This window comes from Emydura macquarii, unplaced genomic scaffold, assembly GCF_026122565.2.
Source record: "Emydura macquarii macquarii isolate MOO-44397 ecotype Brisbane River unplaced genomic scaffold, CSIRO-AGI_Emac_v2 contig_1253, whole genome shotgun sequence".
NCBI lineage: Eukaryota > Metazoa > Chordata > Testudines > Chelidae > Emydura > Emydura macquarii.
In genome coordinates this window covers 41,686,181-41,708,236 of record NW_027131390.1, presented here as the reverse complement: position 1 = coordinate 41,708,236, position 22,056 = coordinate 41,686,181, and the positions used below count along the sequence as shown (strand labels likewise).

Genomic DNA, 22,056 nt, shown 5'->3' with positions numbered 1-22,056 from the left:
CAGCTCTTAGCCACAACCATAAGGACTAGAGATTTATTTTTTTCTAATGAAAATTGGGAGTGTTATCTAATCACAGGACTCCAGGAGGTAAGGCTTTCAAGAAAACATCAAATACCTCAAAACTCATGAGCAAGTTGGCCCCACCCCATTTGCTTTGTCCATATTTTAAAAGAAAAATGCTGTTGCAAGACATCTCACCCAGGCACTAACACATTAGTGTTGGTATTTTATCTACCAATTGCTGTATGTTAGTTAGATATAAAACTAACGTGGACCAGTGACCAAAATATTGCCATGGACTAATCCTCTCAGGTCAGATTCTTTGTTGTACTTCTTAAGACACTCAGCTCTGGAGCTGGAGCTGAGGCAGAGGAAGGTGAATGTGGCATTAAGCCATCTTTGAACCTCGTTAGTTCAGGGCAGCTCCCAGATGGCCCCTGACACAGGTTAGAGCAGACCCAGGGGATACTCTGACTTACTGAAGCCTTGCATAGGTGCAGATCAGAATAACAACTGTCATGGCCCAGCATGATCCTACACTAGGGCCTGCCCAGGAGGATTCTGTAAGGCACCCTACATCAGCCCAGTGCTGGGGGAATTACTCAGTGAGTTATTGCAACCCCTTCAAACCAGAGCCTGGAAGAGAAGCTATCCCCTGTTCTCTTAAGGTGTCAGCCCACTGACTGGCTCTGTAGGACATGATCCGCCATTGCCTTGCAGCTGGCGTCATCCCTGGCACAAAGAGAGCGCCCAGCAGGATGGTATTAACTGACATCCATTTTGCAGTGGTGTGATTGATGACACAAGGTGCAGGGCAGTGTAGAATTGGATCCCTTGGCTCTTGTGAAAACCTGTCCGGTCCCATCTGTTTAGTCCTTGCTCGTGTCCTGTTGTGCCTGGTCTTGTAACAAGGGCTGCCCTGCCATCCAGGCATCTTTGGCAGCTCAGCCTATTCAGCTGGGCAGTAACCTGTCCCTCCCACTGAGATGTTGCAGAAGAACTGCGCCCTCCTTCCCCCTACATATCTCGTGTGATCTAGCTTGCAGGTGGAGGCGGAATTGCACTCTTCCCCTGCACAGGAGGGGGAGGACTGGCTGCCCCGTATGATGTTCTCAGCAGGATTTGCCCCACACCTCAGGAAAAGTGAAAGGTAACTGCCACAGTATGTGGCAAGGCCAGGAGTTGGCCCAGAATGTATAAACGGTTCTAGCAAGGCAATAGCTACCTATGATGGAGCGTGGGCTGGTGGTGAGGGCACTGGACTGGAATGCAGGAACCCTGCGTTCTGTTCCTAGCTCAGCTGCTGGCATACTGTGTGACGCTGGGTCTTTTACTACATGGCTTTGTTACTCTTCTCACTTCTTGTCTATGTAGACTGTTAGGGACTCTGATTAATGTGCTTGTACAACAGCGAGCCCAATGGGGTGTGTGGCTCCCATTTGGGGCCCCTAAACCCTGCTGCAATTCTAAGGCTAAGAGTTGGCTGTTGCAGTATTTTTTCCAAAGCTGGCTCCTCCTTGAATAACCCTCTGTGCTGTTTAATCCATTGGAAGATCATCGCCTCCTCTTCAGTCGCCATAAAGTACAAGGATGAGCAGAGACATAATCTTAATAAAGGGAAGGCAGGCTGGGTATTTCCATACAGCACAGCCAAGTAATGAGCAGTTTAAGTCCCTAATGAGTTCTTCCCACTTCAAGCAGGAAGGCTCAGATTCCTGCTATTTTTTTAATTGAATCTTCTTCACACCTGATTTACCCCAAGCCGCACACAGCCCAGCACTGAAGGCAATCAAAAGCTTTATTTTAATTAATTGAATCCAAGACCAACTGTCTTAGAAAGTCAGTGGAAAGGTCATCTGCAGGTATGGTTCACGTCCTGTCTGTTATGTTAATGAGGCAGGAAAATAATCCCATGGTTTCTGTGTGAGGAAAGAGAGAGTGACAGGAGAACTGGATCTACCTTGGAAATGCCAAATTCCACAACTGATTCCTGGCTTGAGGGATAGCAGAACAGCAGGATGGAGTAGATCCCACGCAAAGATGATGATTTGGGGCAAAATCCCTGGAGAATCAGACACCTTCCCCATCCACCCAAACAAAAACAATCTGTGGAATGTCAATGGGGATTTTTTCTTGCTTAGACCCATGTCTCTGTGTTAATACTGGTGAGCTTAAAACAAGGAATCCAATGTTCATACCCCATGGTTTGTGAGGGCTAGATGACTCACACCGTAGACTTTACAGCATCCCCTGCAAGCCCCCCCACCCAGCCTTGGTGGCTTCTTTGAGCAGATGCTGGATGAAGAGCTGCGGCTGGCGGACTCCAGTTTTGGTTCTGGGCAATGACTCCAGCAACAGGCCGGCAAAGGGACCTTGCCAATACCACTGGTATCCTGAGAACACTTATAGACCCTACCTACCTCACAGCCGTTTTCCAGGGCTGCACTGGTCTTCTCACTGCCCTTGCTGCTGCTCCTGCTACCTGCTGAATGCCCAGACACGACCACCAGACAGGCCTGGCCTTGGGGGTGTCCACTGGAGACTTGGTGGTGTCCACTGGAAGGGGTCGCTCCTGGATGACCCAAGACTGAGGGAAGCCTCAATCTTTTTCTTCACACACAGACCAGAGACTGAAAGAGACAGCATTACCTTATTTCCTCCCCCCCTTCATTTTCTGAGCCTGAGGCTACCGTCCTGGGCCTGTCTCACACAAGCTAGTCAATAAAAATAAGGCCTAGAAATGCAATTGTCTTGGAGAACACAGGTCGCTTGAGAGACTAGATCCTACGAGTGCCATAAAATCCTAGAAGATGCATCACCGAAGCCAACTCTTTTTGGCTGGCAGCATGGTGTTCTCAAGGCAGTCTCCAGCACTGAAGGATGGTAGCAGATGTTGTTATCATCCAACAAGAGGCCAAAACTTTTGTCTGCCTATTCAGCCCTTGCTGCTTCATTGCCACGGACTGACTGTCAGGCTTGTGTGACCACACGCCTGCAGTGCATTATTAATGATTTGGATTAAGGTAGCGCTGAACGGCCCTCTCAGAAATCAAGGCCCCATTGTGCTAAGTGTTCCACATATACATAGCAAGACAGTCCCTTCATCAAAGCGGTTGCAATCGAAGAAACTAGCGCAAGCTGCTGAAAGACGATGACTCCCATTTTACAGATGGAGGGACTGAGGGCCTGTCTACACATAGAAACTGACTGAAATAGCTATTCCAGTGTAAATATTTCTGTCAACTTGTCCTGTAAGGTGAGCTCATGTCATGAATGAAGCCACAGTGTCTGCCACCTCAGGTGCACCACTGGGCAGCTGGAAGAACATATAGACTGGGCCGAGCAAGAGAATCCGTTCATCGGACACTGCTCCCAGTGGGAAATGTATGGGACTTCAACACAGATGATACGCGGTGAGTGCTGCATATGAGTGGTGATGGACGATACGCGGTGAGTGATGTAGGCTGTCAGGTCTAGTGGGCGGAGCAAGCATACGGGTCGGGGGACAAAGCCACGGGTCAGCACCAGAGTCAGCTGCCATTTACCAGAGGCAGACCGAGGTCTCGAAGTGGAGGGTCAGAGCTGAGGTTAAAGGCCAAATGCCAGAGTCAAGGGTCAAGCCAGAGTCAGGGCCAGAAGTTGGAGGCCGGGGTCAGAACCAGGACAGGTCGCTGAGGATTGGAGGTGAGGCCTGTGGGCAGGAGGAGAGGCCAGGACCAAGCATGGTGGCAACAGGAGCGAAGGCAGGAGCAGAGCAGGAACAGGCCTGGGTTCAGGCACAATGCAGCCACAACAGGAAACCAGCTTGTTGTTCAAACTTCCTGTTCCTCCTCCTGGCTTAAATAGCATAGTTGGACCAACTGGTGGAGCCAGGCGATCCTTCAATCAGAGCTCCTGTGAGTGGTGCCTGGGCTGGGGCTATTGCTTTAGTCGCTTCTCAGCCCACCCGGTTTCAGAAGCCATGGGGTGGAGGCCTAGATGTGGCAGCTCTCTGGGGACTCCTGAGCCTGGATTGAAGACCCAGGACCTCACAGCGAGCAGCCTAGGATAGACAGGGATGGCAGAAGCTTCTTTGTGCCCTAAGTGATGTCTGAGGGTGCAGGACACATCCAGAGCTCCCCATGTGGACACTCTTATTCCAGACTAAAAGTGTCCACATGGGGGCTTCTACTAAAGTAACTGTCCTGGAACAGCTATTTTGGTAAATTTCCAGGTGCAGACAAGCCTTTAGTGACTTGCTTAAGTGTCGGTGGCAAAGGTGGGAACAGAACCCAGACCCTAAGAGTATCAGTCCAAAGTGCAAGGATGGACAACGAAAGGGTTAAAATATTGGCCTGTAAAAGGCTGGAAGACTTCCAAAGCCAGCGTAGTGATGAATATGGAAGTTTACCTTTCTTAGTTCTTGCAATGTGCTGCAGACTTAAAAGATCCCTGGTTTTTTTTGTGTAGGATAGGTTAGCTTTGCAATACAGTGAGCTAAACATTTTGCATTTAGTGGAGCAAACCAAATCCATGAAGCAACCAGACATCCTTTGAATCTTTGCCTTTCTAACATCTCAACTCATCATTAATTTTCAAACTGTTATCTTTAACCTCCAATCTTGTGCATTTGTTACAATAGGCACACCTGCATCAGCAGTCCTGAGTTAACGAACAAAACAGAACAACAAAAATCGATGTACTGTTCTCAGTTCACTTTTCAGCTGTTAGTTTATCGCTGATCCTGACTGAGAACCTGAGCAATTGAGATTGAAATTCTAACTGTTTCTGTTTCAGAAGCAGTCTCCAGGTATATCAAAGCAAAACCCATTTTAACTGGCTCAAGGACAATTTTAGTTTATCAACATTCATTCAATTCCATGATCATCTCAAAAGCCAGAGATGCCCATTGTGCTTGGCACATGGGCATTCAGTGGAATGTGAGAAATTGCAGCTGGGAGCTGAGATCAGAAAACTCATTAAATTCTTGGCCACTTTACAGCTGTGCAACTGGGATGCCTTTTAGTCTGATCTAATCCAGTGACACTCCACCTTTCCAGACTATTATACCCCTTTCAGGAGTCTGATTTGTCTTGTGTATCCCCAAGTTTCACTTCACTTAAAAACAACTTGCTTACAAAAATCAGACAAAAAAATACAAGTGTCACAGCACACTAGTACTGAAAAATTGCTTACTTTCTCAGTTTTACTGTACAATTATAAAATAAATTGGAATTTAAATATTGTACTTGCATTTCAATGTATAGTATATAGAGCAGTATAAACAAATTGTCTGTATGAAATTATGTACTGACTTTGCTAGTGCTTCCTGTGTAGCTTGTTGTAAAACTAGGCAAATATTTAGATGAGTTGATGTATCCCCTGGAAGACCTCTGCATACCCCCTGATTGAGAACCACTGAACAAATCTATTCTGGGAGCAAACTGATAACCAAACAGCTCTGCAAACCCTATTTTGATGACAATGTGATTTCCCCCAGCCAGTCATCATTTGTACAGTGCCTAGGAGAATGATAAATGTTTTCCAGGTGCTGCTTGCAATTTCAGAGGACATGAATTAGAAACCCGGAGTCAGAGTTCTGATATGCGAGGATGAATCAGCCTTTTTTATTAGAAAGCTTATCCACCCAGAAGGAAGCAGCACTAAGATTGCTGATCCACAAACAGTGGAATCTCCCTGGAGCAATAAAATGAGATGCAGACTTGCATTTTTATTCAAATAATAAAGCAGGTGCCTGCTCTCTAATAGCCTTCCAGAAGCCTTTGCTAACCAATCGCCACTATAAATCACGACTGCAAGCTATGCTAAGGTAATAAAATTGGAAAGAGTAGTAGGGTCCTGCATTCGCTATTGTATTAAGCGCCATTGTTAACCACACTGTTAAAATTGGTGCACAGCTATGGGGAAGATTTTCCAATGCAAAATTGGAGATAGGTGCCCAGCCCCCTTTAGCTTTCAAAGGGAGTTGGGCTCATAAAGTATATTTGTTCCTTATAATTCTCCCTCTGGCTTAGATTTGCTATGAGTTTATCATAGGCTTATTTCCCAGCTATGCATTCCACACTTGCCCTTAGGAGTTAGGATGTGTTTGGTTTAATGGTTGTTCAGTGCTGCATTTCACTAGTGTAATATCTTTGCTTTGTCATCAGTTTGGCACAAGCAGACCGCTTAGGTGCTGCAGCTGTCATTCCAATCACTCATTTGTCTCAGTTAATTAGGAGCAAACATCTAAAATCGAGGCACTTTGACCTTGTATACCTTGCATACCTTGCATCTACAGCCCTCATGGACTGCCCCTTTAAAGGACTAGATTCAAGGCACATTACCAAACATAGGAAAGGAAACCTGCGAGATAAGTGAGCCATGCAGACAGAGCTGAAAGTGTTTAGTAATGTAGCAGAAAGTTTACCTACAGAAGGACGGGTAAAGATATAACAATGTGCCACTGGCACTGAGGAAGTAATTCTCTCTATGCTGCACATCATGGCAGCTTGGAACTCCCTGCTGGTAGAAAATTGCCATTAACAGTGTAGGGTTTGACACGCAATTGGATAGTTCTCAATTCACCAAACAAAGGGCAGAGGTTCACATATATACTACACAGTTCTGTACAGTAACTATGAAAATTTACAACCTTATGAAGTCTTCTCTGCCTTGGGATTGTGGCATCTATAAGATGCATAAGTACTGTTGTCATCATGGAACAACCCCCCAGACAGAGCCTGCTTTCAGGAGACTGTCATCCTTTCAGGCCTATGGCATTCTGGGAAGGCATTTCTTTGACCAGTCAAGCTAAGAGGGAGTGATGGTCTTGAACTCCTTTTGGTAACCATAGCTTGCATTGCTACATGCACTAGCTCCTCCCAGATTAGGTGTGCCTGCAGCATACAAGATATAAACACTTCTGAGGCAAGTCAAGACCTTGGTGATTGGGTGACAGGACACCTGGAACCTTCCTTCCATGGTTGCCATGATAGCTGATGGCAAAACACGGCTATGAGAGTTATGGAAACTAGAGTGATCCTAAGATGGGTGGCTTTGGTCAATAGCATTGTGTCTGTTCCTTCCCTTATTTTCCACTCTAAATTGCATGTCTAATGGGCATCAAGCCAGCCATGCCTCAAGCCTTAGTGTCCCTCAGGCTTTGGCAATGTGCCCTGGCCAGCCTGGATCTGGTCCCTGCCCATCCGACAGCACCTTTGTCCATCCTGCTCTTGGCAGAGACAGGGAAACATCTCCTGTCAAACTGACGTCGCCTCCAGCTCCCCAGTCCAGCCTGATCAGACTGTCCATGGAGAAAGGAGTTCCTGCCTGCCTGAGGAGCTCGGATGAGGAGTTCGACAGCGCCTATGGCCCGTCCTCCATCGCCTCACTGCTGACAGAGGGGAACCTGCAGACCAGCTCGTGCTAGCACAGGATGCCACCTGGCTCCTGGGGTGCATACTCTTTCCCGCCGTCTGAACTGGTTTGGGATCTTTAAGAGACTAATGCCAGGTGTTGTTCCACGGGGAGCACCCCCCTGCCTGCTGATGTTCCAGTCACTTTAGGGGGAAAAACACCATCCTAGAGGCCAGCGATCCTCAGATTGGAGTCTGCTGACACATGCGTCCGTTCCACAAAGCAGCTACTACAGCTGAACTGGAGAGGAACTGGCAGCAGCAGAACTGAGAACTCTAACAACAATGGAAGGAGGGTTTTTTCCTTAAATTGTGAGGGAGGGGGGTGTGGAATTTGGTGTTAAGTACCCCCAGAAAATTCTACTTAATCTGTCTTTCTCTATGTGGTTCTCAGGGCACTGCTTAAATTCCAGATATTTCATTTCTTAACCAAAAAAAAGCATCATGCCAACTGCAGCCTGATAAGACTCTACAGTCACTCACTGACATGTGATTGTCTGGACCGGTTATCTTTCCTTGCTAGTGCCTTCTCCCACCCCCACACTCCCTTTTCTTTATCTATGTTTGGGAAAAATGAGTTTAACAAAATCACAGCTTTGTATTTGAGCGGCAAACATTTTAGTGGTAACCCATTTATCACCAAGGGCGTCAGATGATCACCAGATGATCACCATAGTTTCTTCTGGCCTGATAATCTATGACTCACTGCCTTCACGTAATGCTGTAATGAATAGAGCAGGGTGAAATTTTTCAATCAAAACTTTTTTTCAGCAAAAAAATGCAAGTTCAGGCCAAACATTTTGTCAATTCATGTCAGTTTTAGCAAACACTTGGTTAAAAATACCCTACCAAAAAAAAAAATCTGAAAAAAATTGGAACATTTCAACATTTTTTAAACAAAATATTTAGATTTAAAATGATTTTGTTTAGACATCTCCTTTGATTTAATTTTAAAATACACTTTTAAACCCTCAACATTTAACATGTTTTGCTTGACTGAAACGTTTAGTGCAACCCCCAATAATTTTTTTCATTTTTCGATTTGCTAACATTTTTGAAAAATTTCATTTTCATGTCCACCCAAAACAATTTTTTCTCCTAATTTTGTGTGTGTGTGTGTAATTGCCAACCAAAAAAAAATAAAAAAAAATCTAGTTTTGCACAGCTTGCTTACCATCAGTACCATCGTAACCTGAGAGATGTGTAAGAGATGAAGTTGCACTTGTGAGCCTGGCTGCCCATAGCATGCAGTTAAAGTAGAAAGCTTCCATCCTGTGTGGTCTTTGAGAAGTTCAAGATCATGGAAGAGAATTCTCACACAAAGCATTAACGCTGGGCTAGCAGAGGAGAATAAAACCCAAAGCTCTGAGCAGCAATTGAAAAGGGAAAGTGTTTTTTAAAAGCTTTCACTCTTGGAACATCACTTTTATCAGTTCTCCTAGCTCCATGGAGTCTTCCAGCATAGATCGGATCTGAATTTCTAATGTAAATAAATAAAATAAAATACCCTTAAAAACTTTTGGGCTTCCTCTATATGGATAAAGATGTAAAATAGGGCACTACCATTATTTTGACCTGTGCAGGTCATCATTAAGCATTTTAACCCTTTTTTCCCTGTTTCAAATGTAGGTTTCCAGCCTCCAATAGATCAATGCAGTGAAAAATGATACAAAGGCTCTTAGTCTGCTGTGGGGGCAGAGAGCAGAGGAGAAATTGTGTGTGATCATGAGTTAATATGGATCCATGTCAGCTTCTGTTAACCCTCTGTATTCAGCTTTTTTAATGGGTTATTTTGTACATAAAGAAGCACCAGCTAAATCAACGTGTTTCCTCAAAGCACGATTCCGGCTGAAATAGGATGGAGCAAAAGAAATACATTAGTTGAGACTGTGACCCAAGCCAGAAGCAGCATAGTTTTGACTATTGCCTTCGAGGAGGCCTCCCTTTATAGTGTTAATATCCTGTTAAAAAATGATGCCAAGAAATTGCTTGCATTCCATCCCGGAACAACAAAACCACAAAAGCCAAAGTCTCCAACCCCCTGTCTTTTGACTGAAGAAATGGGTTTAATTGTGCAACTCTGCTTGCAACATTAGCTTTGAAGCCATTGAGTCTGCCTGCAATTCATTGTTCCCTTTCCGCTAAAATTAACACAGCAGAAGCTCTGCTCATATTTCAAATTGCCTTGTTTATTTCACTGCCAGACTTCATGTGTGCACTGGACATGTTCCCTCCCTACACTGTTTGCCAAGGATCGAGGAGATCTGCCTGGGTTTGAAGTGCTGGCACTAAAATAATTAAGTGGATGAAATTTTAGGCAACTGCTTGCCACTGGGGCATGTAATCCATCAGTTCCGATGAAGAAGGAGTTTCCCCTTCCCTCCCTCAGTTTTCCATCTCAGGAATTGATACTAATGTACGGGAATGGAAGAGAATAATATCTAATGTACAAAGCTAGATTGCTGAACTGGTCTGAGTCTGCAAAGACTTGGCCTATATCTCTGCACCAGAGTTACATGGGTTATATCTTACGGGCGGGTGACTTCCAACCTAGATGACACCAGAGCATTGCAGCGTAGGAGGTGATCAGACAGGTCATTTCTGCAGTTCCCAGTGCAGCGTGGGATAGCATCAGGAGGACTATATTACTTAACAGCCACGGATACAGAGTTGCATTAGCTGACCCGCAGTTGTTTGCATTGATTTAAGACCAGAGAGCCATCACTAGAGGAAAATTTATGCAAGACAGTACTCTCTTGCTGTAAGGGAACTTGTGTCTAGACAAGGCTTTAAGGATGTGCTGAACTCTGATTTCCACAGGGCTAATCACAGCCTGGCAAGTGAAACACCAGCATTAGTGTTTGCAAGACTGTGGCCTCTGCATGCGAATGTTCTGCTTTTGAGGCAGACATGAATAGGAGTCAGTGTGACACTTACCAAAAAAAAAAAAAGCAAACCTCATTCAGGAGTGTTATAAGCAAGACACAAGAATTCTAGTCTGCACTGATTAGGCCTCAACTAGAGTATTGTGTCCAGTTCTGGGCATCATATTTCAGGAAACACATGGGCAAATTGGAGAAAGTCCAGAAAAGAGCAACAAAAATGATTAAAGGTCAAGAAAACATGCTTCTATGGAGGGAGATTGAAAAAATTGTTTTAGTCTGGAGAAGAGAAGATTGAGAGGGGACATGATAGTTTTCAAGTACATAAAAAGGAGGAGGGAGAAAATTTGTTCTCTTTAACCTCTGAAGATAGAACAAGAGGCAATGGGCTTGAACTGCAGCAAGGGAGGTTTAGGTTGGACATTAGGAAAAATTTCCTAACGTCAGGGTGGCTAAGCACTGGAATAAATTGCCAAGGGAGGCTGTGGAATCTCCATCATTAGATATTTTTAAGAGCAGGTTAGACAAACACCTGGAAGGGATGCTCTAGGTAATACTTAGTCCTGCCTTGAGTGCAGGGACTGGACTAGATGACCTGGTGAGGGCCCTTCCAGGGCTACAATTCTATGAATGCACTTTGCTAGCAATGTTGTGCTGGAGATTTGTACAGAACAATACCTGGTACGGACCCTGGGAAGTACAGGAGAAGGCTTTCTCCTTCTTTCCCTGAACACCAGGAGAGTGGGAGTGCTCTGCACAGCTTCAAGGTAGCCATGGTGCAGAGACTACAAATGAGCCACCATCAGGTGAGAAACGACCCCCTTTTCAATACAGCCTGGGGCCCTCCTGGCACAGGGCTGGATTTGGGGGCCATGCAGAAGAAAGGTGGCTTCAGCCTGGTGTCAAGCAGCTTTTCTGTAGTTCAGGAGAGGAGACTGAGCAGAAAACCACAGCAATTTGGCTACACATGGAGGTGCTCGTACCTCGGGGCTCCCTCTCTTTCACTCGCTGGGCAGAGCCAATCCACAGCTGCAGCCCTGTGCTTCCTGAAGGGCTGGTCCTGGTTTGCACCACTAGTGCATTTCTTTCCCAGAGACAGCAGGCAAGGCTAAGGGCCAGTTCTACCCTAGACCGCCCGTGCAGCTGAATGCCTGCTCAGAGGCAACCCCCACGTATTGTATAAGGGGGGGTAACTGGGACTCCTATTAGGGTTCTCCCTAGCTGGGACCCCTAGCTGGGACTCCCAGCACCCAATGCTGCAAGCACGGCATTTCTGCTGTTCTACCCCTTACACTCTCATCAGGAGAAAAGGCTCAACAGCTTTCATATGCATTGTCTTTGTCGAATTCTTGGACCCTCTTGGAGGGACAGAATCACCAACACAGAGGTGCTTGAGCGGCCAGCATAGCCAACATGCAAACACTCCTTAAACAGAGATGCCTCCGCTGGCTTGGGCCCACATGCCGAATGAAGATGGACGCATCCCAAAGGCCATCCTTCACGGCAAACCGGCAGCTGGGAAAAAGATCTAAAGGGCGTCCCAAATTGCATTTCAAGAATATATGCAAGCAGGACCTCAAAGACCACAGCCTTTGGAAACAAGTGCTCAGTAAAAGTATCCAAAGCTCTGAGAGGAAGCCGTCTAGCTTTAGCAGAGGAGAACAGAGCCCAGAGAAAGCAGAGCCCAAAGGGTCAAAACACCATTTTAAATGTGACAAATGTGGCAGAGATTGTCTTTCTTAAGTGGGTCTCTTCAGCCCTCTAAGGAGAGCAGTGGGGGCAAAAAACCTAGCTGGCTTCAAGACTGAGCTTGATAAGTTTATGGAGGGGATGGTATAATGGGACAGCCTAAATTGGCAATTGAGTGATCTTTGACTACTCGCGGTAAATATGCCCAATGGCCTGTAATGCGATGTTAGATGGGGTGTGTTGTGAGTTACTACAGAGAATTCTTTCTTGGGTATCTGGCTGATGAGTCTTGCCCACATGCTCAGGGTTTAGCTGATCATCATATTTGGTGTCAGGAAGGAATTTTCCCCAAGAGCAGATTGGCAGAAGCTCTCGGGGGGCGGGGTGGGGGGGGTGGGGGGGGTTGCCTTCCTCTGTAGCATGGGGCATGGGTAACTTGCTGGTGAATTCTCTGTACTTTGAAGTCTTTAAATCATGATTTGAGGACATCAATAACTCAGTCACAGATTAGGGGTCTATTACAGGAGTGAGCGGGAGAGGTTCTCTGGCCTGTGTTGTGCAGGATATCAGACTAGATGATCGTAATCATAGAAGATTAGGATTGGAAGGGACCTTAGGAGGTCATCTAGTCCAACCCCCCGCTCAAAGCAGGACCAACCGCAACTAAATCATCCCAGCCAGGGCTTAAAGCCAGGCCTTTAAAACCTCTAAGGATAAAGATTCCATCACCTCCCTAGGTAACCCATTCCAGTGCTTCACCACCCTCCGAGGGAAAAAGTTTTTCCTAATATCCAACCTAGACCTCCTGCACTGCAACTTAAGACCATCACTCCTTGTTCTGTCATTTGCCACCACTGTGAACAGCCTAGCTCCCTCCTCTTTGGTACCTCCCTTTAGGTAGTTAAAGGCTGCTATCAAATCCCCCTCACTCTTCTCTTCTGCAGACCAAATTAGCCCAGTTCCCTCAACCTCTCCTCATAAGTCACATGTTCCAGCCTCCTAATAATTTTTGTTGCTCTCTGCTGGACTTTCTCCAATTTGTCCACATCTTCCTGTAGTGAGAACCCAAAACTGGACACAGTACTCCAAATGTGATCTCACCAGTGCTGAATAATCACTTCCCTCGATCTGTTGGCAATGTTCCTACTAATGCAGCGCAACATGCCATTAGCCTTCTTGGCAACAAGGGCACACTGTTGACCATATCCAGCTTCTTGTTCACTGTAACCCCAAGATCCTTTTCTGCAGAACTGCTGCCTAACCAGTTGGTCTCCAGTCTACAGTTCATGGGATTCTTCTATCCTAAGTGCAGGACTCTCCACTTGTCCTTGTTGAACCTCATACCTTTTGGCCCAATCCTCCAATTTGTCTAGGTCACACTGTATCCTATCCCTACCCTCCAGTGTATCTACCACTCCCCCCAGATTAGTGTCATCCGCGAACTTGCTGAGGGTGCAATCCACTCGATCCTACAGATCATTAATGAAGATGTTGAACAAAACTGGCCCCAGGACCAACACCTGGGACTCTCCGCTTGTTACCAGCGGCCAGCTAGACATCGAGCCTTTGATCACTACCCATTGAGCCCAATGATCTAGCCAGCTTTCTATCTACCTTACAGTCCATTCATCCAACCAATCCATACTTTAGCTTACTGGCAAGAATACTGTGGGGGACTGTATCAAAAGCTTTGCTAAAGTCAAGGTATATCACGTTCACTGCTTTCCCAACATTCACAGAGCCAGTCATCTCATCATAGAGGGCAATCAAGTTGGTGAGGCATGACTTGACCTTGGTGAATCCATGCTGACTGTTCCTGATCACCTTCCTCTCTTCCAAGTGCTTCAAAATGGATTCCTTGAGGACCTGCTACATGATTTTTACAGAGACTATGGTGAGGCTGACAAGTCTGTAGTTCCCTGGGTCCTCCTCCTTCCCTAATGGTCCCTTCTGACCTTAAAGTCTATGAGCCACAGCTGCCATAAAACCAACTCAAACTTTTTACCTCTCCATGCCCCATATTCATGGTCTCTTGAGACCAAAGGATGCCTACTACCACCGCTTGCTCAGATTTAGGGCTGCCAGAAGGGAACATTGTAAACTCCCTTCCTCATCAGCCCATGTGGCTTTTATTTAAATCAAGTCTCTGCTTTAAAAGATACAGCAAAGAACCTGAGGCCCATGTAATCACAAATGTCCACTAGTCAGACCTGTCTTTGAGGGCCCAGCTTGTGATACCATACTCCATGGGTCACCGGTTTCTAGCCAGTCATTCTACTCTGACTGTTTTAGAAAAGAAACAAAACACCTTTCATTAAAATATCTGGAGATAGTTCAGGGAGCTTAGACAATTATATGTCTCCTATCCCATTTATCAAAGACTAGAGTAAATAACCAGTTGGATACAAATCAGCTCAATGGCCAGAGTTTTTTAAATGGAGCAAATGGTGAGAATCAGAGGAAATTGGTGGATGGTAGAATAATAATTTATTCTCTTTAGTGTGAAAGATATAATGGTATTACTTGAAACGACAAAGTGTACAGTATTTTCCCACATGCCACCAAGATAGGCATATCAAATTAAAGCTAGTGATATGGTTTTTATTGTAATACACAATACAGAAGCTGCTGCAGATATTTCCAGTGCAAGTTTCCTGTCCCGAAGGGTTATTGTGTCTTGTAATTCCCTTTTCTGACTAGGCCCAGCATTGCACTAAACTAAGACTCCAGCACCAGCGACTTCATGCTGATTTTACATAATTTCACTTTCTTAGGTAAGACTGTTTCTTTGTCAACACAAGCTTAGTCGACAGTGAGTTTGAACTGAGATCTACATGTGAATTCACAGGAACAAATTACTTGTTTTAAAACAGAACCATTTATAATGTTGGATATTATCATAATACCAAAATAAAATGACAATCTTTTTTCCATGCACTTGTTAGTGCTGCAATTTCTCAGTTTGACAGGGAGGAAAAAAAGTCCTAGTGAATTAATGTTCCTTTATAAATCTGAAAACAATTGCTTAGGAGATTGAGAACTGAAAGCAGAATGGAAATACTTTCATATTCTTTAGGCACTTAATTTTAAGCAAGAACAACATTGACAATGCACTCCAGAGCGGGTGTGTGTCACTAGGTTCCATTTTCTCTGGCCCTGGAGCCATCAACAATGATAATTTGATTGAGTCTCAGAAATCTAAAAGGAATCTTTGGCTTTAGAAAAAACATTATAATTATTAGGACTGAAGGCTATTTTAACAAGGTGCTCTGTCTACAATTTTGTTCTGTATCAAGTTACCGCCATTTATTTTTGTCCCCTTTCTTGAACTCTGCAATATTGACCTACTCCAGGGTCAGTAACCTTAACTAAGCTGTGCCCAATCTCCCCCGCCCCTTTCCCAGTGTTGGCAGCAGGGGCGGTCTGCAGACCCATTCCGGCGGCAGTGTCTGTGGCGGGGGAGGAGCAGTGCGGCTCCAGCCAGGGCACTGCATGCCGCCAAAGTTGGCACACGTGTCACTTTTGGCATATGTGCTGCAGATTGCTGACCCCTGACCTACTCTGTCTGCAGTGAGAACTTGTGAATTGAAGTAATATTGCAGGCAGGAATTCTACCTACAGATTTGTTTGGATGGTGCCTGACCTGCAAAAATGGATGTGCAATAACACTGGGCACAGTATTCCCAGCCCCAAACATTCAAAAACCATGAGTCATCCCTCTGAAAAATATGACATTGGCTTAAGAATCATGAAATTAAAGAGAAAAGTTGGGGGTTCTTTTTATTTGACTTCTGATTTTTGAGCCTTTAGGATGCCCTCAGGTCCCATTTTCAAACTTGGCTCTACAATAATCATTAAAAATTCACTTTTTAAAAAAAGTAAAAGCTGAGGGCCTCACATAAACCACATGACTCCAGGAGCTGAGGCTTTAAATTAAACACAAAATAGGGTGAGAGTCACGATACCAACTCTTGTGATAGTTAACATTGTGTGCTGCTGGTACATCGTCCGGGACCCAAACCCGCCCTTCAATGTGGGGAAACATGATTATTCCTGTCACAGTTTAGAAACAATTCATTTTTAGCACCTGTGAAAGGTGCTGGACTGGAATCAGCACCACCCAGATCAGGCAAGCCATTTAAAGTTAAGCAAATTCTTAAGTATGGAGCAGCCATTGAAACTACTCCTGTCCTTGAAGTTAAGTACATGCTTAAGTGCTTTGCTATCTGGGAACGTAAAAGCAGAAGCTCCCTACGGATGGGAACCAGCTCAGATGACATGTCAGCAATACTAGGCTCCATCCAGCATCGCACCTGGCTGAAATTGGAAGGACCATGTGTGCTAGTGAGGGTAATTCAGCCTTCATGCCCATTTAGGCCACGGCTTCCTTGCCTAGGCAACACATTTATGCCAATGTTGAAAGTGTTTGTCATGGTGTGGACAGCTATTCACCTGGAATTGGATTAGGACCACCAGCTCCTTTACAGAGGCCACCAGACCTACGTCTGATATGAATGCCTTCCAGCTGGAGTTGATCAATTGATCTATAAGATGAAAGGCCCCATATCCCATTACTAATCTTCTGAGCCATGTCAGTTTGTTCCTTACAGTGCTAATGCTATTACCACAGAGGTTTGATGCACAGATCAATTGGCTGTAATCACCATCCCCCTAAAGCCATGTCAAAAATTCTCACTGACTTCAGCGAGCACAGGAATGGGGCTAGTCTCCTGTAACTTTGATGGCAGGCTGTGAATTAAAGCAGCTGTTCTTGAGGGCAAAGGTTAGCACGAGAGCAGCCACGTGTGAGCACCTCTGAACACTATGTAAGTGACACTAAGTGGCACTAAAAAACCCCAGAGCCTCTGCCAATCTGTCCTGGGGGAAATTCCTTCCCGACCCAAACATGGTGATCAGCTAAACCCTGAGTATGTGTGCAAGACTCACCTGCCAGACACCCACAAAGAATTCTCTGCAATAACTCAGAACCCACCCCATCTAACATCCCATCACAGGCCACTGGGCACATTTACCATGCTTAGTCATGACAGCTCCTCATTAAAGAGCAATTCCTGTGATTATGCAGTAGCTGTTTCCCAAGCTAGAGGCTCAGTGCAAGGTTGGAGAGCTCTGGGGATTTCACTCGTTTATTTTTTGTACAGCAGCAGCTGCTGGGGTCCCAGCCCTGGATCAGGGCCCCATCAGGCAATACCCCATCCCACACACACACAAACGCATGGGTACTCGCTGCTGGCAGACCTAGGCCTTCTGAATCTCTCCTCTGCTTGGCACAGCCAGCTAGCATCACCTCCAAAGAAGATGTGGTGGATGGGAAGGGAGCCTGGGTGTGATGGGTCGATACAGTGCTGCTGAGCAACCACTGGCATAGATTTAGCTGCCCTCCCCAGGAGAAAACACTGAGCAGTGGGGGCTGCCATCTTGGAGGAGACACAAGGATTGCAATGGGGACCTCTGTAGTATGCGCTGAAGAGCCAGGCTCACAGCCATGGGTTATAACAGACCAAAAGCCTTTGTGGATGAGGCACCGAGGAGAACACACAACACACTCGCCAGTGGGCTGCGCAAGCCATGGGAACATGGGAACCATGTTCCTTTAGGGAAATCTTCTGCTGTGGTGCACAGGACCTGGCTGGGGCAAGGAGGTGCAATTTGCAAATCCCAGAGCGTGCAAGGGTTAATCTAGTGGGAGGCTTGTGCTCAAGGTGCATGTTTACCTGAAGCAGCATCCTGCCATGTGCTACTTCTAGGCTAACAGTCGGTCCAGATTCCATTCCCAACCGCCTCGGATGCATGGCGCCAAAAATAAAACAGACCGTGACCTTGTTCGTCAGAGTCAGCCTGCAAGAAGAATTTGAGTGAGGTCCATGTGGATAGGACAGTTTTATAGTGGTGACGCTCACAGAGCCTTAACTACAGACACATGGGAATCGGTACAATCTTAGTGTTTTATCCTGCCACCCATCACTGGAATAGCTGGGCACCTTCCCCAGGAAGTCAACAACAACAGCAAAGTCCCTAATGGGCTTCATGGAGTCTGTTTCTCCTCCCTTTTAGGGGAAAACACTCTGCTTGGTTGGGGGTGGGGACATTAGCTAGAAGGGGTGTCAGTGAAAAGGTCTTTCCTCCATATGAATGACAAACAGGAAAGTTTTGCAACATTTCCGAAAGATGCTCACTCTAGATTCACCAGATCTCCTCTGTACATCATTTCCATAGCCTGGTCTCCTTGACAGAGAATGCTTTGTATCCACTGCACTGCATTCCACCCTGGCACCTTGAGATCTGCAGTGTGGAACTCGGCAGCTTAAACCCATCCCTCTGCACAAGGCATAACCAACAGCAACACTCAGTTTGGCGTGCCCTCAGCGTGCATGGGACACCCTCTGAAGCACTCAATCCATGCCCAGCGGTCTTGCAAATAGAGAACAAATATTATGCAGCTTGGTCCTGATTCAGCTAAGCCTCTGCAGAACATCTTCACACTCAGAAGACATGGCTGAAAATCTTATCTGGTAGACTGTTTACCTTAAGAAATAACAGCCCTTTCATGCTGGTTTAAAAGCACGAGTAGCACCATGCTATCTCTGGATAACAGCTTTAATGTTCACCATTAACTCCACACTCAATATTTTTGCATGGCACAAGGAAAACGTGCCCTGCAGCTGGCACATCTGCTTGACTGAGTCTTCTTTACTCCATTTAAGAAACAATTACTGGCAACATAAATCTGACTGAAATGCTATATGGCAAATCTATTCCTTCATTCCAGGGATTTTGCATAAATCATGCTTGTGAGCTGGGGTTTCCAAAAAAGTAATCAACGGGGGAAAACCAAATCTATTGTACTGGTTTCTGCAAGAGTGACAGGCCAAAGGAGATTCTATGCAGCACATATCAATTACTCACTAGGTTAATATTTGGGGCAGGTGTATAGTTACGATTAACTGCTGGTAAACAGGCTTTGTTTTGTGAAGGACTGTAATGGCATGGCACCCACCTCTCGCAAGCAACCCCATCTGGTCAGGTGTGTCTGCATCTGCACCCTCCCTTTCCTCCGCTCATGGTGTCTCCAGTTGACCATTGCACTTGTCACGTGGGTCTTCAGTGACTCAGCTCCCCCCAGCCGAGTTTTGCACATGGACTGTGTGTGACAAGTCAAACCCCTTCTGGGGTATACGGGCTAATCAGGCCTATCTTAAAGCCCTCGGTATTGTCCCGCAGCCCTCCCCAGGCTCAGTCCTTTAACAGTCCAACAGGGCCCATCACAGTACCCTCAGATGGGGTGTGGCTGCCTTGCAAAGGTTCCTGCTCTGGGAAGGAGCAGCACCCCCAGGGCTTCCTGCCTAGAAGCTTTTTGCCTGCCCTTTAGTCCTCTGACCCCCCCTCTGCAGCCAGATCAGTCTCAGTTTGGCCTCTTTCCAGGGGTATATCTGAGTCCAACCATCAGCCCCTTCTCTGGGCAGGTTTCAACACCCTTTCTCAGGGCTTAGCCACCTCCCCCGTGGCTGCTGGGGAAGGACCCAAGCCCACCCACTACTCCAGGTCCCAACCCAGGGACCCTCTAACGAATTGCATTTTCCTGGGCCACTTCCCCATAGCCCTTATCTTACTATGTAGCCCAGGAGCTCTTCCTCACACTCTTCTAACTCCAGCAAGGAATAAGGCTGGTGCCGCAGCACCATTTTTATAGGACCCTCCTGGGCCCTGACTGGCTGCTCCCTGCAGCCCCTCTGATTGGTTGTGTCCCCTGCAGCTACCCTAGCCCAATTGGAGGACCTCTCCACTGCTCCTTTCCTGGGATGAGTGTGGCAGGATCCTGAGAACAGGCAGGGGGCCTCTGGGCCTAATCCACCCCATCACATGGACTGTTTATGCAATTTGCACAAAGCTGTGAGAGTGCTAATGGAAATGTACCATTTTAAACCAGGATTAGATTGTGCTAGATGACAAACTCGTCAGGGCAGGGACTGTTTCTAGTTATGTGATTGCACAGAGACTAGCAAAATCGGGCCTTGATCTTAGGTGCTACCACAAAACCAATAATAAATATAATTATAGAACTTAGGTATGGCTGTCCGGCATATTTGACGATGAGGTCACAGCACCACATGTGTTCTCATGTGGCTGTATAGCCGATCTATGAGAAGCAAGGTAACAATTTTTAGGGAGGCAGTGTTGTCTAATGGGCAGAGCCCTGGGCTAAGACTTGGGAGAACAGGGTTCCATTCTCAGCTCTGCCACTGACCTGCTGGGCAACCTTGGGCAAGTCACCTCCACACTCTGTGCCTCAGTTTACCGTTCCACTCTGTGTCATCCCTGTCTGTTTAGACAGTAAGCTCTTTGGGGCAGGGACTCTGTGTGTGTGTGTGTGTGTGTGTGTGTGTGTACACAGTGCCATGCACAATGGGGTCCCTATCACATTCGGGGCCTGTACACACCACTGTAATACTTCTAATACACATATTTCACTATGCAAAATAAGAGTAAAAATAAGGTATATTCTTACACAGATATTAGTGCTGAGTCTGGCTGTTGTCATAACAGGGAAACTGGACATTACTGGGAATTATGCTAGGACACTGGTAAAATGACAAACTGTTCACAGCCTGGCTGGATAAGAGAGGCAGAGGAGCATCCAGCTGGCTTTGATCAAAGGCTTTGCAAACCCTTTGCTCACAGAATGTGGACTTTAGCTAGATGGTTCAGCTGGCACTTGCAGATCTGGCCTCCTGTTGGATGGCCCTGAAGGAGAGCAAGTCACAGGGTCGTTTCGTATGCATCTAAGATGTACTGGTGGAAAGCTTGTGAGCAATGATGTCCATGGAACTAGAGGCACTAGCTTTTCTGACCCAGGCCACCACAACCTCCCAAGAAATAAGCCTCTAGAGGTGGAAGGATCCCTCTTGGGTGCTAACCAGCTGTGTTGTGTGCGGCTCCTCTGCTGAGCTGCCATGCAGTCCTGGTATCTCCTGTATGCTCTCACAGCTGTCCAGTGACTATGCTGGCTGTGCATCTCAGAAGATGCACCCCCATGCTGCAGTGTAATTGCACGTTAGTGGGGAAGACAAAGGTTCAGCAATTCAGAAGGGTCAGAACCCAGTTACACTGCCAGAGGGGACCAGTCAAAGAGAAGGTGAGGGAAACAACTCAAGGACGGCTGGCCCAACCAATGGTACAAAGGACCCCTGACCCAAATAAAGGTGGCGTGAGGTGTAGGATATTGAAGTGACCATGAGCCAAACCTCAGTAACAGAGATGGCTGACTCTGTTTCATGGGAAATTCCATGAGTTCAAACAAACCTTTTTTCTATTCCAGAATGAAAACAAAGCTTGAGATTTCCCACAAAACAAAACAAATACATTTAAAATAGGGTTTGCCTGAAACAATGCAGTCCGATGCTGACATTTTAAAAAAGATTTTTTTAACACAGTATTTCTCAGCAAAGTTGTTTAGAAAGAAAAAATCAAACCCTTCCATCCCTCCTCCCCCACCCCCAAAAAATGCCAAAATGGAGTTTTACATCATCATCAAAATGCTGAGTATCTTTTTTTCTAACAAACGGAAATTTGTCTAAATCAATCTGCTTCCGCAAAGCTTTTCACTTTCAACAAATCAGCTTTTTCCAACAGAAAAGCTTCCTCTTGGAAAATTCCTGACTGGCTCTAATCAGCAGCCTTGTGCTAGAGAGAACATGCTGAAGAAATGTTTGTGTTAGTAAGAAGACATGGCCCTAGTATTAGGTAATAACAATGCAAGCAGAAAAACTAAGATGTACCCTGATTCACATAGAGAAGTCAAAACATCCCTTCCCAGCCCCTGTGCTTATTATTTAGAATCTTAGAAATAACTGGACTGTAAAGTTCCATTTTCTTTACTTTCACTGTGGTACCCCTTGGGAAAGGGTGTCTCAGGGCATGTATTGAACTCAGCGGGTAGATAATAGATATCATAGTAAGAGCATGCTGAAGCAAATGAGATAGTTGCTATCTTCATTTTCATAGATGGGGCAAGGGGGGGATCAGCGCTGTCTCATGACTCACTCAAGGTCATACTGGGTCAGAACCCA

The 22,056-nt window shown here is 46.0% G+C and overlaps 1 long non-coding RNA gene across 2 annotated transcripts; it reads right to left on the bottom strand.

Annotated features, from left to right (window-relative positions):
- Positions 1-1,783: 1,783 nt before the first annotated feature.
- LOC137154051 (uncharacterized) lies at positions 1,784-19,637 on the bottom strand. 2 transcript variants are annotated; one of them, XR_010920047.1, is made up of 4 exons: positions 19,600-19,637; positions 18,987-19,155; positions 2,421-2,630; positions 1,797-1,919 (listed from the first exon to the last, which is right to left on the bottom strand). It is a non-coding gene; the product is annotated as an uncharacterized lncRNA (long non-coding RNA). The 2 variants fall into 2 exon arrangements; XR_010920046.1 differs by lacking the exon at positions 2,421-2,630 and having other exon boundaries at positions 1,784-1,919.
- Between the last annotated feature and the right edge of the window lie 2,419 nt (positions 19,638-22,056).